At 40.1% G+C, this 16,792-nt stretch overlaps 1 protein-coding gene across 1 annotated transcript in view; it reads right to left on the bottom strand.

The window, feature by feature from the left end:
• The window catches only part of ccdc24 (coiled-coil domain containing 24), a 130,265-nt gene that overhangs the window by 49,598 nt on the left and 63,875 nt on the right, over positions 1-16,792 (bottom strand). The gene's annotated exons all lie outside the window — the stretch shown is intronic.

Genomic DNA, 16,792 nt, shown 5'->3' with positions numbered 1-16,792 from the left:
CAATCTTCTCAAAACTCTGGATTATGATAAAGGGCTATGAGACTTAGACCTGAGTGCAAAAATGGAGGCTCTAGCCCCTTCCAGAGCTGAGATATCGAAACTCAAAAATTCGGCCCAAAAAAAAAACGACAGTGGTACCCCTTACGTTTTTTTTTTTGGGCGAAAAATTAAGTTTTTCCAATCTTCTCAAAACTCTGGATTATGATAAAGGTCCATGAGACTTAGACCTGAGTGCAAAAATGGAGGCTCTAGCCCCTTCCAGAGCTGAGATATCGAAACTCAAAAATTCGCCCCGAAAAAAAACACGACAGTGGTACCCCTTACGTTTTTTTTTTTGGGCGAAAAATTAAGTTTCTCCAATCTTCTCAAAACTCTGGATTATGATAAAGGGCCATGAGACTTAGACCTGAGTGCAAAAATGGAGGCTCTAGCCCCTTCCAGAGCTGAGATATCGAAACTCAAAAATTCGCCCCGAAAAAAAAAACGACAGTGGTACCCCTTACGTTTTTTTTTTTTGGGCGAAAAATTAAGTTTCTCCAATCTTCTCAAAACTCTGGATTATGATAAAGGGCCATGAGACTTAGACCTGAGTGCAAAAATGGAGGCTCTAGCCCCTTCCAGAGCTGAGATATCGAAACTCAAAAATTCGCCCCGAAAAAAAAAACGACAGTGGTACCCCTTACGTTTTTTTTTTTTGGGCGAAAAATTAAGTTTCTCCAATCTTCTCAAAACTCTGGATTATGATAAAGGGGTATGAGACTTAGACCTGAGTGCAAAAATGGAGGCTCTAGCCCCTTCCAGAGCTGAGATATCGAAACTCAAAAATTCGCCCCGAAAAAAAAAACGACAGTGGTACCCCTTACGTTTTTTTTTTTTGGGCGAAAAATTAAGTTTCTCCAATCTTCTCAAAACTCTGGTTTATGATAAAGGGCTATGAGACTTAGACCTGAGTGCAAAAATGGAGGCTCTAGCCCCTTCCAGAGCTGAGATTTCGAAACTCAAAAATTCGGCCCAAAAAAAAAACGACAGTGGTACCCCTTACGTTTTTTTTTTTGGGCGAAAAATTAAGTTTCTCCAATCTTCTCAAAACTCTGGATTATGATAAAGGGCCATGAGACTTAGACCTGAGTGCAAAAATGGAGGCTCTAGCCCCTTCCAGAGCTGAGATATCGAAACTCAAAAATTCGGCCCAAAAAAAAACCGACAGTGGTACCCCTTACGTTTTTTTTTTGGGCGAAAAATTAAGTTTCTCCAATCTTCTCAAAACTCTGGATTATGATAAAGGGCCATGAGACTTAGACCTGAGTGCAAAAATGGAGGCTCTAGCCCCTTCCAGAGCTGAGATATCGACACTCAAAAATTCGCCCCGAAAAAAAAACGACAGTGGTACCCCTTACGTTTTTTTTTGGGCGAAAAATTAAGTTTCTCCAATCTTCTCAAAACTCTGGATTATGATAAAGGGCCATGAGACTTAGATTTGAGTGCAAAAATGGAGGCTCTAGCCCCTTCCAGAGCTGAGATATCGAAACTCAAAAATTCAACCCGAAAAAAAAAACGACAGTGGTACCCCTTACGTTTTTTTTTTGGGCGAAAAATTAAGTTTCTCCAATCTTCTCAAAACTCTGGATTATGATAAAGGGCCATGAGACTTAGACCTGAGTGCAAAAATGGAGGCTCTAGCCCCTTCCAGAGCTGAGATATCGAAACTCAAAAATTCGGCCCAAAAAAAAAACGACAGTGGTACCCCTTACGTTTTTTTTTTTGGGCGAAAAATTAAGTTTCTCCAATCTTCTCAAAACTCTGGATTATGATAAAGGGCTATGAGACTAAGACCTGAGTGCAAAAATGGAGGCTCTAGCCCCTTCCAGAGCTGAGATATCGAAACTCAAAAATTCGCCCCGAAAAAAAAACGACAGTGGTACCCCTTACGTTTTTTTTTTTGGGCGAAAAATTAAGTTTCTCCAATCTTCTCAAAACTCTGGATTATGATAAAGGGCTATGAGACTTAGACCTGAGTGCAAAAATGGAGGCTCTAGCCCCTTCCAGAGCTGAGATATCGAAACTCAAAAATTCGGCCCAAAAAAAAAAACGACAGTGGTACCCCTTACGTTTTTTTTTTTTTGGGCGAAAAATTAAGTTTCTCCAATCTTCTCAAAACTCTGGATTATGATAAAGGGCCATGAGACTTAGACCTGAGTGCAAAAATGGAGGCTCTAGACCCTTCCAGAGCTGAGATATCGAAACTCAAAAATTAAACCCGAAAAAAAAAAAACGACAGTGGTACCCCTTACGTTTTTTTTTTTGGGCGAAAAATTAAGTTTCTCCAATCTTCTCAAAACTCTGGATTATGATAAAGGGCCATGAGACTTAGACCTGAGTGCAAAAATGGAGGCTCTAGCCCCTTCCAGAGCTGAGATATCGAAACTCAAAAATTCGGCCCAAAAAAAAAACGACAGTGGTACCCCTTACGTTTTTTTTTTTGGGCGAAAAATTAAGTTTCTCCAATCTTCTCAAAACTCTGGATTATGATAAAGGGGTATGAGACTTAGACCTGAGTGCAAAAATGGAGGCTCTAGCCCCTTCCAGAGCTGAGATATCGAAACTCAAAAATTCGCCCCGAAAAAAAAAACGACAGTGGTACCCCTTACGTTTTTTTTTTTTTGGGAGAAAAATTAAGTTTCTCCAATCTTCTCAAAACTCTGGATTATGATAAAGGGCCATGAGACTTAGACCTGAGTGCAAAAATGGAGGCTCTAGCCCCTTCCAGAGCTGAGATATCGAAACTAAAAAATTCGGCCCAAAAAAAATCGACAGTGGTACCCCTTACATTTTTTTTTTTGGGCGAAAAATTAAGTTTCTCCAATCTTCTCAAAACTCCGGATTATGATAAAGGGCCATGAGACTTAGACCTGAGTGCAAAAATGGAGGCTCTAGCCCCTTCCAGAGCTGAGATATCGAAACTCAAAAATTCGCCCCGGAAAAAAAAACGACAGTGGTACCCCTTACGTTTTTTTTTTTTGGGCGAAAAATTAAGTTTCTCCAATCTTCTCAAAACTCTGGATTATGATAAAGGGCCATGAGACTTAGACCTGAGTGCAAAAATGGAGGCTCTAGCCCCTTCCAGAGCTGAGATATCGAAACTCAAAAATTCGCCCCGAAAAAAAAACGACAGTGGTACCCCTTACGTTTTTTTTTTTGGGCGAAAAATTACGTTTCTCCAATCTTCTCAAAACTCTGGATTATGATAAAGGGCTATGAGACTTAGACCTGAGTGCAAAAATGTAGGCTCTAGCCCCTTCCAGAGCTGAGATATCGAAACTCAAAAATTCGCCCCGAAAAAAAAACGACAGTGGTACCCCTTACGTTTTTTTTTTTTGGGCGAAAAATTAAGTTTCTCCAATCTTCTCAAAACTCTGGATTATGATAAAGGGCCATGAGACTTAGACCTGAGTGCAAAAATGGAGGCTCTAGCCCCTTCCAGAGCTGAGATATCGAAACTCAAAAATTCGGCCCAAAAAAAAAAACGACAGTGGTACCCCTTACGTTTTTTTTTTTGGGCGAAAAATTAAGTTTCTCCAATCTTCTCAAAACTCTGGATTATGATAAAGGGCCATGACACTTAGACCTGAGTGCAAAAATGGAGGCTCTAGCCCCTTCCAGAGCTGAGATATCGAAACTCAAAAATTCGGCCCAAAAAAAAAACGACAGTGGTACCCCTTACGTTTTTTTTTTTTGGGCGAAAAATTAAGTTTCTCCAATCTTCTCAAAACTCTGGATTATGATAAAGGGCCATGAGACTTAGACCTGAGTGCAAAAATGGAGGCTCTAGACCCTTCCAGAGCTGAGATATCGAAACTCAAAAATTCAACCCGAAAAAAAAAACGACAGTGGTACCCCTTACGTTTTTTTTTTTGGGCGAAAAATTAAGTTTCTCCAATCTTCTCAAAACTCTGGATTATGATAAAGGGCCATAAGACTTAGACCTGAGTGCAAAAATGGAGGCTCTAGCCCCTTCCAGAGCTGACATATCGAAACTCAAAAATTCGCCCCGAAAAAAAAAATGACAGTGGTACCCCTTACGTTTTTTTTTTTTGGGCGAAAAGTTAAGTTTCTCCAATCTTCTCAAAACTCTGGATTATGATAAAGGGCCATGAGACTTAGACCTGAGTGCAAAAATGGAGGCTCTAGCCCCTTCCAGAGCTGAGATATCGAAACTCAAAAATTCAACCCGAAAAAAAAACGACAGTGGTACCCCTTACGTTTTTTTTTTTGGGCGAAAAATTAAGTTTCTCCAATCTTCTCAAAACTCTGGATTATGATAAAGGGCTATGAGACTTAGACCTGAGTGCAAAAATGTAGGCTCTAGCCCCTTCCAGAGCTGAGATATCGAAACTCAAAAATTCGCCCCGAAAAAAAAACGACAGTGGTACCCCTTACGTTTTTTTTTTTGGGCGAAAAATTAAGTTTCTCCAATCTTCTCAAAACTCTGGTTTATGATAAAGGGCTATGAGACTTAGACCTGAGTGCAAAAATGGAGGCTCTAGCCCCTTCCAGAGCTGAGATTTCGAAACTCAAAAATTCGCCCAAAAAAAAAACGACAGTGGTACCCCTTACGTTTTTTTTTTTGGGCGAAAAATTAAGTTTCTCCAATCTTCTCAAAACTCTGGATTATGATAAAGGGCCATGAGACTTAGACCTGAGTGCAAAAATGGAGGCTCTAGCCCCTTCCAGAGCTGAGATATCGAAAATCAAAAATTCGGCCCAAAAAAAAACCGACAGTGGTACGTACCCCTTACGTTTTTTTTTTTGGGCGAAAAATTAAGTTTCTCCAATCTTCTCAAAACTCTGGATTATGATAAAGGGCCATGAGACTTAGACCTGAGTGCAAAAATGGAGGCTCTAGCCCCTTCCAGAGCTGAGATATCGACACTCAAAAATTCGCCCCGAAAAAAAAACGACAGTGGTACCCCTTACGTTTTTTTTTGGGCGAAAAATTAAGTTTCTCCAATCTTCTCAAAACTCTGGATTATGATAAAGGGCCATGAGACTTAGACCTGAGTGCAAAAATGGAGGCTCTAGCCCCTTCCAGAGCTGAGATATCGAAACTAAAAAATTCAACCCGAAAAAAAAAACGACAGTGGTACCCCTTACGTTTTTTTTTTGGGCGAAAAATTAAGTTTCTCCAATCTTCTCAAAACTCTGGATTATGATAAAGGGCCATGAGACTTAGACCTGAGTGCAAAAATGGAGGCTCTAGCCCCTTCCAGAGCTGAGATATCGAAACTCAAAAATTCGGCCCAAAAAAAAAACGACAGTGGTACCCCTTACGTTTTTTTTTTTGGGCGAAAAATTAAGTTTCTCCAATCTTCTCAAAACTCTGGATTATGATAAAGGGCCATGACACTTAGACCTGAGTGCAAAAATGGAGGCTCTAGCCCCTTCCAGAGCTGAGATATCGAAACTCAAAAATTCGGCCCAAAAAAAAAACGACAGTGGTACCCCTTACGTTTTTTTTTTTGGGCGAAAAATTAAGTTTCTCCAATCTTCTCAAAACTCTGGATTATGATAAAGGGCCATGAGACTTAGACCTGAGTGCAAAAATGGAGGCTCTAGACCCTTCCAGAGCTGAGATATCGAAACTCAAAAATTCAACCCGAAAAAAAAAAACGACAGTGGTACCCCTTACGTTTTTTTTTTTGGGCGAAAAATTAAATTTCTCCAATCTTCTCAAAACTCTGGATTATGATAAGGGGCCATAAGACTTAGACCTGAGTGCAAAAATGGAGGCTCTAGCCCCTTCCAGAGCTGAGATATCGAAACTCAAAAATTCGGCCCAAAAAAAAAAAACGACAGTGGTACCCCTTACGTTTTTTTTTTTTGGGCGAAAAATTAAGTTTCTCCAATCTTCTCAAAACTCTGGATTATGATAAAGGGCCATGAGACTTAGACCTGAGTGCAAAAATGGAGGCTCTAGACCCTTCCAGAGCTGAGATATCGAAACTCAAAAATTCGGCCCGAAAAAAAAAAACGACAGTGGTACCCCTTACGTTTTTTTTTTTGGGCGAAAAATTAAGTTTCTCCAATCTTCTCAAAACTCTGGTTTATGATAAAGGGCTATGAGACTTAGACCTGAGTGCAAAAATGTAGGCTCTAGCCCCTTCCAGAGCTGAGATATCGAAACTCAAAAATTCGCCCCGAAAAAAAAACGACAGTGGTACCCCTTACGTTTTTTTTTTTTGGGCGAAAAATTAAGTTTCTCCAATCTTCTCAAAACTCTGGATTATGATAAAGGGCCATGAGACTTAGACCTGAGTGCAAAAATGGAGGCTCTAGCCCCTTCCAGAGCTGAGATATCGAAACTCAAAAATTCGGCCCAAAAAAAAAAACGACAGTGGTACCCCTTACGTTTTTTTTTTTGGGCGAAAAATTAAGTTTCTCCAATCTTCTCAAAACTCTGGATTATGATAAAGGGCCATGAGACTTAGACCTGAGTGCAAAAATGGAGGCTCTAGACCCTTCCAGAGCTGAGATATCGAAACTCAAAAATTCGGCCCGAAAAAAAAAACGACAGTGGTAACTCTTACGTTTTTTTTTTTGGGCGAAAAATTAAGTTTCTCCAATCTTCTCAAAACTCTGGATTATGATAAAGGGGTATGAGACTTAGACCTGAGTGCAAAAATGGATGCTCTAGACCCTTCCAGAGCTGAGATATCGAAACTCAAATATTCGGCCCGAAAAAAAAAACGACAGTGGTACCCCTTACGTTTTTTTTTTTTGGGCGAAAAATTAAGTTTCTCCAATCTTCTCAAAACTCTGGTTTATGATAAAGGGCTATGAGACTTAGACCTGAGTGCAAAAATGGAGGCTCTAGCCCCTTCCAGAGCTGAGATTTCGAAACTCAAAAATTCGCCCAAAAAAAAAACGACAGTGGTACCCCTTACGTTTTTTTTTTTGGGCGAAAAATTAAGTTTCTCCAATCTTCTCAAAACTCTGGATTATGATAAAGGGCCATGAGACTTAGACCTGAGTGCAAAAATGGAGGCTCTAGCCCCTTCCAGAGCTGAGATATCGAAACTCAAAAATTCGGCCCAAAAAAAAACCGACAGTGGTACCCCTTACGTTTTTTTTTTTGGGCGAAAAATTAAGTTTCTCCAATCTTCTCAAAACTCTGGATTTTGATAAAGGGCCATGAGACTTAGACCTGAGTGCAAAAATGGAGGCTCTAGCCCCTTCCAGAGCTGAGATATCGACACTCAAAAATTCGCCCCGAAAAAAAAACGACAGTGGTACCCCTTACGTTTTTTTTTGGGCGAAAAATTAAGTTTCTCCAATCTTCTCAAAACTCTGGATTATGATAAAGGGCCATGAGACTTAGACCTGAGTGCAAAAATGGAGGCTCTAGCCCCTTCCAGAGCTGAGATATCGAAACTAAAAAATTCAACCCGAAAAAAAAAACGACAGTGGTACCCCTTACGTTTTTTTTTTTGGGCGAAAAATTAAGTTTCTCCAATCTTCTCAAAACTCTGGATTATGATAAAGGGCCATGAGACTTAGACCTGAGTGCAAAAATGGAGGCTCTAGCCCCTTCCAGAGCTGAGATATCGAAACTCAAAAATTCGGCCCAAAAAAAAAACGACAGTGGTACCCCTTACGTTTTTTTTTTTGGGCGAAAAATTAAGTTTCTCCAATCTTCTCAAAACTCTGGATTATGATAAAGGGGTATGAGACTTAGACCTGAGTGCAAAAATGGAGGCTCTAGCCCCTTCCAGAGCTGAGATATCGAAACTCAAAAATTCTCCCCGAAAAAAAAAACGACAGTGGTACCCCTTACGTTTTTTTTTTTGGGGCGAAAAATTAAGTTTCTCCAATCTTCTCAAAACTCTGGATTATGATAAAGGGCCATGAGACTTAGACCTGAGTGCAAAAATGGAGGCTCTAGACCCTTCCAGAGCTGAGATATCGAAACTCAAAAATTAAACCCGAAAAAAAAAAACGACAGTGGTACCCCTTACGTTTTTTTTTTGGGCGAAAAATTAAGTTTCTCCAATCTTCTCAAAACTCTGGATTATGATAAAGGGCCATGAGACTTAGACCTGAGTGCAAAAATGGAGGCTCTAGCCCCTTCCAGAGCTGAGATATCGAAACTCAAAAATTCGGCCCAAAAAAAAAACGACAGTGGTACCCCTTACGTTTTTTTTTTTGGGCGAAAAATTAAGTTTCTCCAATCTTCTCAAAACTCTGGATTATGATAAAGGGGTATGAGACTTAGACCTGAGTGCAAAAATGGAGGCTCTAGCCCCTTCCAGAGCTGAGATATCGAAACTCAAAAATTCGCCCCGAAAAAAAAAACGACAGTGGTACCCCTTACGTTTTTTTTTTTTGGGCGAAAAATTAAGTTTCTCCAATCTTCTCAAAACTCTGGATTATGATAAAGGGCCATGAGACTTAGACCTGAGTGCAAAAATGGAGGCTCTAGCCCCTTCCAGAGCTGAGATATCGAAACTAAAAAATTCGGCCCAAAAAAAAAACGACAGTGGTACCCCTTACATTTTTTTTTTTGGGCGAAAAATTAAGTTTCGCCAATCTTCTCAAAACTCCGGATTATGATAAAGGGCCATGAGACTTAGACCTGAGTGCAAAAATTGAGGCTCTAGCCCCTTCCATAGCTGAGATATCGAAACTCAAAAATTCGCCCCGAAAAAAAAAACGACAGTGGTACCCCTTACGTTTTTTTTTTTGGGCGAAAAATTAAGTTTCTCCAATCTTCTCAAAACTCTGGATTATGATAAAGGGCCATGAGACTTAGACCTGAGTGCAAAAATGGAGGCTCTAGCCCCTTCCAGAGCTGAGATATCGAAACTCAAAAATTCGCCCCGAAAAAAAAACGACAGTGGTACCCCTTACGTTTTTTTTTTTGGGCGAAAAATTAAGTTTCTCCAATCTTCTCAAAACTCTGGATTATGATAAAGGGCTATGAGACTTAGACCTGAGTGCAAAAATGTAGGCTCTAGCCCCTTCCAGAGCTGAGATATCGAAACTCAAAAATTCGCCCCGAAAAAAAAACGACAGTGGTACCCCTTACGTTTTTTTTTTTTGGGCGAAAAATTAAGTTTCTCCAATCTTCTCAAAACTCTGGATTATGATAAAGGGCCATGAGACTTAGACCTGAGTGCAAAAATGGAGGCTCTAGCCCCTTCCAGAGCTGAGATATCGAAACTCAAAAATTCGGCCCAAAAAAAAAAACGACAGTGGTACCCCTTACGTTTTTTTTTTTGGGCGAAAAATTAAGTTTCTCCAATCTTCTCAAAACTCTGGATTATGATAAAGGGCCATGACACTTAGACCTGAGTGCAAAAATGGAGGCTCTAGCCCCTTCCAGAGCTGAGATATCGAAACTCAAAAATTCGGCCCAAAAAAAAAACGACAGTGGTACCCCTTACGTTTTTTTTTTTTGGGCGAAAAATTAAGTTTCTCCAATCTTCTCAAAACTCTGGATTATGATAAAGGGCCATGAGACTTAGACCTGAGTGCAAAAATGGAGGCTCTAGACCCTTCCAGAGCTGAGATATCGAAACTCAAAAATTCAACCCGAAAAAAAAAAACGACAGTGGTACCCCTTACGTTTTTTTTTTTGGGCGAAAAATTAAGTTTCTCCAATCTTCTCAAAACTCTGGATTATGATAAAGGGCCATAAGACTTAGACCTGAGTGCAAAAATGGAGGCTCTAGCCCCTTCCAGAGCTGAGATATCGAAACTCAAAAATTCGCCCCGAAAAAAAAAATGACAGTGGTACCCCTTATGTTTTTTTTTTTTTGGGCGAAAAGTTAAGTTTCTCCAATCTTCTCAAAACTCTGGATTATGATAAAGGGCCATGAGACTTAGACCTGAGTGCAAAAATGGAGGCTCTAGCCCCTTCCAGAGCTGAGATATCGAAACTCAAAAATTCAACCCGAAAAAAAAACGACAGTGGTACCCCTTACGTTTTTTTTTTTTGGGCGAAAAATTAAGTTTCTCCAATCTTCTCAAAACTCTGGATTATGATAAAGGGCTATGAGACTTAGACCTGAGTGCAAAAATGGAGGCTCTAGCCCCTTCCAGAGCTGAGATATCGAAACTCAAAAATTCGCCCCGAAAAAAAAACGACAGTGGTACCCCTTACGTTTTTTTTTTTGGGCGAAAAATTAAGTTTCTCCAATCTTCTCAAAACTCTGGATTATGATAAAGGGCCATGACACTTAGACCTGAGTGCAAAAATGGAGGCTCTAGCCCCTTCCAGAGCTGAGATATCGAAACTCAAAAATTCGGCCCAAAAAAAAAACGACAGTGGTACCCCTTACGTTTTTTTTTTTGGGCGAAAAATTAAGTTTCTCCAATCTTCTCAAAACTCTGGATTATGATAAAGGGCCATGAGACTTAGACCTGAGTGCAAAAATGGAGGCTCTAGACCCTTCCAGAGCTGAGATATCGAAACTCAAAAATTCAACCCGAAAAAAAAAAACGACAGTGGTACCCCTTACGTTTTTTTTTTTGGGCGAAAAATTAAATTTCTCCAATCTTCTCAAAACTCTGGATTATGATAAGGGGCCATAAGACTTAGACCTGAGTGCAAAAATGGAGGCTCTAGCCCCTTCCAGAGCTGAGATATCGAAACTCAAAAATTCGGCCCAAAAAAAAAACGACAGTGGTACCCCTTACGTTTTTTTTTTTTGGGCGAAAAATTAAGTTTCTCCAATCTTCTCAAAACTCTGGATTATGATAAAGGGCCATGAGACTTAGACCTGAGTGCAAAAATGGAGGCTCTAGACCCTTCCAGAGCTGAGATATCGAAACTCAAAAATTCGGCCCGAAAAAAAAAAACGACAGTGGTACCCCTTACGTTTTTTTTTTTGGGCGAAAAATTAAGTTTCTCCAATCTTCTCAAAACTCTGGTTTATGATAAAGGGCTATGAGACTTAGACCTGAGTGCAAAAATGTAGGCTCTAGCCCCTTCCAGAGCTGAGATATCGAAACTCAAAAATTCGCCCCGAAAAAAAAACGACAGTGGTACCCCTTACGTTTTTTTTTTTTTGGGCGAAAAATTAAGTTTCTCCAATCTTCTCAAAACTCTGGATTATGATAAAGGGCCATGAGACTTAGACCTGAGTGCAAAAATGGAGGCTCTAGACCCTTCCAGAGCTGAGATATCGAAACTCAAAAATTCGGCCCGAAAAAAAAAAACGACAGTGGTACCCCTTACGTTTTTTTTTTTTTGGGCGAAAAATTAAGTTTCTCCAATCTTCTCAAAACTCTGGTTTATGATAAAGGGCTATGAGACTTAGACCTGAGTGCAAAAATGTAGGCTCTAGCCCCTTCCAGAGCTGAGATATCGAAACTCAAAAATTCGCCCTGAAAAAAAAACGACAGTGGTACCCCTTACGTTTTTTTTTTTTGGGCGAAAAATTAAGTTTCTCCAATCTTCTCAAAACTCTGGATTATGATAAAGGGCCATGAGACTTAGACCTGAGTGCAAAAATGGAGGCTCTAGCCCCTTCCAGAGCTGAGATATCGAAACTCAAAAATTCGCCCCGAAAGAAAAACGACAGTGGTACCCCTTACGTTTTTTTTTTTGGGCGAAAAATTAAGTTTCTCCAATCTTCTCAAAACTCTGGATTATGATAAAGGGCCATGAGACTTAGACCTGAGTGCAAAAATGGAGGCTCTAGCCCCTTCCAGAGCTGAGATATCGAAACTCAAAAATTCGCCCCGAAAAAAAAACGACAGTGGTACCCCTTACGTTTTTTTTTTTTGGGCGAAAAATTAAGTTTCTCCAATCTTCTCAAAACTCTGGATTATGATAAAGGGCCATGAGACTTAGACCTGAGTGCAAAAATGGAGGCTCTAGCCCCTTCCAGAGCTGAGATATCGAAACTCAAAAATTCGCCCCGAAAAAAAAACGACAGTGGTACCCCTTACGTTTTTTTTTTTGGGCGAAAAATTAAGTTTCTCCAATCTTCTCAAAACTCTGGATTATGATAAAGGGCCATGAGACTTAGACCTGAGTGCAAAAATGGAGGCTCTAGCCCCTTCCAGAGCTGAGATATCGAAACTCAAAAATTCGGCCCAAAAAAAAAAACGACAGTGGTACCCCTTACGTTTTTTTTTTTGAGTGAAAAATTAAGTTTCTCCAATCTTCTCAAAACTCTGGATTATGATAAAGGGCCATGACACTTAGACCTGAGTGCAAAAATGGAGGCTCTAGCCCCTTCCAGAGCTGAGATATCGAAACTCAAAAATTCGGCCCAAAAAAAAAAAACGACAGTGGTACCCCTTACGTTTTTTTTTTGGGCGAAAAATTAAGTTTCTCCAATCTTCTCAAAACTCTGGATTATGATAAAGGGGTATGAGACTTAGACCTGAGTGCAAAAATGGAGGCTCTAGCCCCTTCCAGAGCTGAGATATCGAAACTCAAAAATTCGCCCCGAAAAAAAAACGACAGTGGTACCCCTTACGTTTTTTTTTTTGGGCGAAAAATTAAGTTTCTCCAATCTTCTCAAAACTCTGGATTATGATAAAGGGCCATGAGACTTAGACCTGAGTGCAAAAATGGAGGCTCTAGCCCCTTCCAGAGCTGAGATATCGAAACTCAAAAATTCGCCCCGAAAAAAAAACGACAGTGGTACCCCTTACGTTTTTTTTTTTTGGGCGAAAAATTAAGTTTCTCCAATCTTCTCAAAACTCTGGATTATGATAAAGGGCCATGAGACTTAGACCTGAGTGCAAAAATGGAGGCTCTAGCCCCTTCCAGAGCTGAGATATCGAAACTCAAAAATTCGCCCCGAAAAAAAAAACGACAGTGGTACCCCTTACGTTTTTTTTTTTGGGCGAAAAATTAAGTTTCTCCAATCTTCTCAAAACTCTGGATTATGATAAAGGGCCATGAGACTTAGACCTGAGTGCAAAAATGGAGGCTCTAGCCCCTTCCAGAGCTGAGATATCGAAACTCAAAAATTCGCCCCGAAAAAAAAACAACAGTGGTACCCCTTACGTTTTTTTTTTTGGGCGAAAAATTAAGTTTCTCCAATCTTCTCAAAACTCTGGATTATGATAAAGGGCCATGAGACTTAGACCTGAGTGCAAAAATGGAGGCTCTAGCCCCTTCCAGAGCTGAGATATCGAAACTCAAAAATTCGCCCCGAAAAAAAAACGACAGTGGTACCCCTTACGTTTTTTTTTTTGGGCGAAAAATTAAGTTTCTCCAATCTTCTCAAAACTCTGGATTATGATAAAGGGCCATGAGACTTAGACCTGAGTGCAAAAATGGAGGCTCTAGCCCCTTCCAGAGCTGAGATATCGAAACTCAAAAATTCGGCCCAAAAAAAAAAACGACAGTGGTACCCCTTACGTTTTTTTTTTTGAGTGAAAAATTAAGTTTCTCCAATCTTCTCAAAACTCTGGATTATGATAAAGGGCCATGACACTTAGACCTGAGTGCAAAAATGGAGGCTCTAGCCCCTTCCAGAGCCGAGATATCGAAACTCAAAAATTCGGCCCAAAAAAAAAAACGACAGTGGTACCCCTTACGTTTTTTTTTTTGGGCGAAAAATTAAGTTTCTCCAATCTTCTCAAAACTCTGGATTATGATAAAGGGGTATGAGACTTAGACCTGAGTGCAAAAATGGAGGCTCTAGCCCCTTCCAGAGCTGAGATATCGAAACTCAAAAATTCGCCCCGAAAAAAAAACGACAGTGGTACCCCTTACGTTTTTTTTTTTGGGCGAAAAATTAAGTTTCTCCAATCTTCTCAAAACTCTGGATTATGATAAAGGGCCATGAGACTTAGACCTGAGTGCAAAAATGGAGGCTCTAGCCCCTTCCAGAGCTGAGATATCGAAACTCAAAAATTCGCCCCGAAAAAAAAACAACAGTGGTACCCCTTACGTTTTTTTTTTTTGGGCGAAAAATTAAGTTTCTCCAATCTTCTCAAAACTCTGGATTATGATAAAGGGCCATGAGACTTAGACCTGAGTGCAAAAATGGAGGCTCTAGCCCCTTCCAGAGCTGAGATATCGAAACTCAAAAATTCGCCCCGAAAAAAAAACGACAGTGGTACCCCTTACGTTTTTTTTTTTGGGCGAAAAATTAAGTTTCTCCAATCTTCTCAAAACTCTGGATTATGATAAAGGGCCATGAGACTTAGACCTGAGTGCAAAAATGGAGGCTCTAGCCCCTTCCAGAGCTGAGATATCGAAACTCAAAAATTCGGCCCAAAAAAAAAAACGACAGTGGCACCCCTTACGTTTTTTTTTTTGAGTGAAAAATTAAGTTTCTCCAATCTTCTCAAAACTCTGGATTATGATAAAGGGCCATGACACTTAGACCTGAGTGCAAAAATGGAGGCTCTAGCCCCTTCCAGAGCTGAGATATCGAAACTCAAAAATTCGGCCCAAAAAAAAAAACGACAGTGGTACCCCTTACGTTTTTTTTTTTGGGCGAAAAATTAAGTTTCTCCAATCTTCTCAAAACTCTGGATTATGATAAAGGGGTATGAGACTTAGACCTGAGTGCAAAAATGGAGGCTCTAGCCCCTTCCAGAGCTGAGATATCGAAACTCAAAAATTCGCCCCGAAAAAAAAACGACAGTGGTACCCCTTTCGTTTTTTTTTTTGGGCGAAAAATTAAGTTTCTCCAATCTTCTCAAAACTCTGGATTATGATAAAGGGCCATGAGACTTAGACCTGAGTGCAAAAATGGAGGCTCTAGCCCCTTCCAGAGCTGAGATATCGAAACTCAAAAATTCGCCCCGAAAAAAAAACGACAGTGGTACCCCTTACGTTTTTTTTTTTTGGGCGAAAAATTAAGTTTCTCCAATCTTCTCAAAACTCTGGATTATGATAAAGGGCCATGAGACTTAGACCTGAGTGCAAAAATGGAGGCTCTAGCCCCTTCCAGAGCTGAGATATCGAAACTCAAAAATTCGCCCCGAAAAAAAAAACGACAGTGGTACCCCTTACGTTTTTTTTTTTGGGCGAAAAATTAAGTTTCTCCAATCTTCTCAAAACTCTGGATTATGATAAAGGGCCATGAGACTTAGACCTGAGTGCAAAAATGGAGGCTCTAGCCCCTTCCAGAGCTGAGATATCGAAACTCAAAAATTCGCCCCGAAAAAAAAACAACAGTGGTACCCCTTACGTTTTTTTTTTTTGGGCGAAAAATTAAGTTTCTCCAATCTTCTCAAAACTCTGGATTATGATAAAGGGCTATGAGACTTAGACCTGAGTGCAAAAATGGAGGCTCTAGCCCCTTCCAGAGCTGAGATATCGAAACTCAAAAATTCGCCCCGAAAAAAAAAACGACAGTGGTACCCCTTACGTTTTTTTTTTTGGGCGAAAAATTAAGTTTCTCCAATCTTCTCAAAACTCTGGATTATGATAAAGGGCTATGAGACTTAGACCTGAGTGCAAAAATGGAGGCTCTAGCCCCTTCCAGAGCTGAGATATCGAAACTCAAAAATTCGCCCCGAAAAAAAAACGACAGTGGTACCCCTTACGTTTTTTTTTTTGGGCGAAAAATTAAGTTTCTCCAATCTTCTCAAAACTCTGGATAATGATAAAGGGCTATGAGACTTAGACCTGAGTGCAAAAATGGGTGCTCTAGCCCCTTCCAGAGCTGAGATATCGAAACTCAAAAATTCGGCCCAAAAAAAAAAACGACAGTGGTACCCCTTACGTTTTTTTTTTGGGGCGAAAAATTAAGTTTCTCCAATCTTCTCAAAACTCTGGATTATGATAAAGGGCCATGAGACTTAGACCTGAGTGCAAAAATGGAGGCTCTAGCCCCTTCCAGAGCTGAGATATCGAAACTCAAAAATTCGCCCCGAAAAAAAAACGACAGTGGTACCCCTTACGTTTTTTTTTTGGGGCGAAAAATTAAGTTTCTCCAATCTTCTCAAAACTCTGGATTATGATAAAGGGCCATGAGACTTAGACCTGAGTGCAAAAATGGAGGCTCTAGCCCCTTCCAGAGCTGAGATATCGAAACTCAAAAATTCGCCCCGAAAAAAAAACGACAGTGGTACCCCTTACGTTTTTTTTTTGGGGCGAAAAATTAAGTTTCTCCAATCTTCTCAAAACTCTGGATTATGATAAAGGGCCATGAGACTTAGACCTGAGTGCAAAAATGGAGGCTCTAGCCCCTTCCAGAGCTGAGATATCGAAACTCAAAAATTCGGCCCAAAAAAAAAACGACAGTGGTACCCCTTACGTTTTTTTTTTTGGGCGAAAAATTAAGTTTCTCCAATCTTCTCAAAACTCTGGTTTATGATAAAGGGCTATGAGACTTAGACCTGAGTGCAAAAATGGAGGCTCTAGCCCCTTCCAGAGCTGAGATATCGAAACTCAAAAATTCGCCCCGAAAAAAAAACAACAGTGGTACCCCTTACGTTTTTTTTTTGGGCGAAAAATTAAGTTTCTCCAATCTTCTCAAAACTCTGGATTATGATAAAGGGCCATGAGACTTAGACCTGAGTGCAAAAATGGAGGCTCTAACCCCTTCCAGAGCTGAGATATCGAAACTCAAAAATTCGGCCCAAAAAAAAAAAACGACAGTGGTACCCCTTACGGTTTTTTTTTTTGAGCGAAAAATTAAGTTTCTCCAATCTTCTCAAAACTCTGGATTATGATAAAGGGCCATGACACTTAGACCTGAGTGCAAAAATGGAGGCTCTAGCCCCTTCCAGAGCTGAGATATCGAAACTCAAAAATTCGGCCCAAAAAAAAAAACGACAGTGGTACCCCTTACGTTTTTTTTTTTTTGGG

The sequence above is a fragment of the Pimephales promelas genome, chromosome 5 (assembly GCF_988280905.1).
Source record: "Pimephales promelas chromosome 5, fPimPro1.hap1.1, whole genome shotgun sequence".
NCBI lineage: Eukaryota > Metazoa > Chordata > Actinopteri > Cypriniformes > Leuciscidae > Pimephales > Pimephales promelas.
The sequence above is the reverse complement of the archived record's forward strand: the minus strand, read 5'-3'. Positions and strand labels throughout refer to the sequence as shown.